A 1879-nucleotide genomic window follows, 5' to 3' on the forward strand; every position below is an offset into this window, starting at 1 on the left:
TGAATTCTTGCCTTGGCACCTACCCATCTCCTCCTATTGATCCTATCCAATGGGTCTTCTAAAACTGGATCAGGTTTCCCTACTGGCCAAGGGTTGCGCCTACCAAATGCCCTTGCTCTGTTTCCTGGTTCCTGCCACAGGCCAAGAAGCCTCTCACCCCTCCAAAGGGTCTTCAGGATCAGGCCCAGACTCCTTGTTTGCCAGTGACCTTGCCAACAAGGGGCCTACCTCTTTGATCCAACCGCAGTGGGAAGTCTGCTCTCGTTATTGTGCGCCCTTCCCTGCCTCGTGCGTGCCTCTGCTGCTGTGCTGGTTCCCGCCGCTTGCATTGGCTGCCGCGCCGGACCCCTCTGTTCCCCGCCACATGCGTCTGTCGCTGCCGGTCCCCCAAAACCTATTTTTGATTGCAGTGCCACGCGCGCCTCTGCCGCGACTGCCGGTACTTTTTTTTTTTTTTTTTGATCTGGTCTCTTTGGTGTTCTGTAAGCTTGTTTCTTCATAGGAATATCTTTCCTTAGGTTGGGAAAGTTTTCTTCCATTATTTTGTTAAATGTATTTTCTGTGCTTTTGAGTTGCACTTCTCCTTCTTCTATATGTATTATTTTTAGGTTTGGCCTTCTTATGGTATCCCATATTTCCTGGATGTTTTGTGTTAAGCTTTTGTTAGATTTAATGTTTTCTTTGATTGATGAGTCTATTTCCTTATTGTATCTTCAGCGTTTGAGATTCTCCCTTCCATCTTTGTATTCTGCCATTTATGCTTGCATTTGTGGTTCCTGATGGTTTTCTCATAATTTCTGATTCTTTAAATCCCTCGGCTTATGTTTTCTTTTGTCTCTATTTCAGTTTTCAAGTCCTGAATAGTTTCTTTTCATATGTTTGATTGCTTTTTCTTGTTTTTTTTTAAAGGGATTTGTTGATAACTTCCAATTTTTTGTTTGTCTTTTCCTCGATTTCTTTGAGAAAATTTTTTATTTCCTCTTTAAGGACCTCAAACATTCTTTTAAAGTTATTATTTTAGGACATCTTCTTCTGCTTCATCTATATTTGGTTGTTCAAGTCTTGCTGTTGTAGGTTCACTAGTTTTCACTGATGTTGTGTTGCTCTTTGTGGTATTGCATGTGTTCTTACCTTGTCTACCCATCTTTTCTTCTGATTGGTGTAATTGGGGCTGTCTGTGACTCTGGTGATCATTCTTCCAGATACCAGTGGACCCAAGGCTCAGATGGTTACTCCTCATGGTACAGTCAATGCTGTGGTTTCAGTCATCCTCTTGGTCACTCTGTGTTCCTGGAGGTTGCTTGGTGCTCCCTGGGATTGCTGTGCTCATGTGAAGTTCACTGTCTCAGGCATGCTCCAGCCTAGGTTGCTGACTCAATCCTGTTACTATAAATATCCCTGGTTTGGATCTGCTCTCAAGCAGGTCCCTGGCTTGAGATTGGCCCTGCAATCTACTCCCCTGGAGGTCCCAGAATTGGGTTTTCCTAGACCTGCAGATATTCTGACTTTCTCAGAGGTCCCAGACTCACACCCAGACCTGGAGAGTTCTTGGCTCAGGTCTATACCCTCGGAGGTCTCAGAGGCCTGGACCTGCTGAGATCTCTGGTTCTGGACTATTCCCTCAGAGGTCCCAGACTCACGCCTGGACCTGTAGAAGTCTCTGATTTCTGCCTATACTCTTTGAGGTCCCAGACTCATGCCCAGACCCACAGAGATCTCTGGACCGGGCCCACTCACTCAGCAGTTGCTCCCCTGTACCTGCTCCTGTGGAGTTTGTTGCTTCAGACATGCTCCAGCCTAAGTTGCTGTCTTAGTCCTGTTTCCATAAATGTCCAGGTCTGGCTCTGCTCCTGCTCCGGTGGAGTTTGCTGCCTCAGGC

This window comes from Microtus ochrogaster, chromosome 5 (genome assembly GCF_000317375.1).
Source record: "Microtus ochrogaster isolate Prairie Vole_2 chromosome 5, MicOch1.0, whole genome shotgun sequence".
Classification (NCBI taxonomy): domain Eukaryota; kingdom Metazoa; phylum Chordata; class Mammalia; order Rodentia; family Cricetidae; genus Microtus; species Microtus ochrogaster.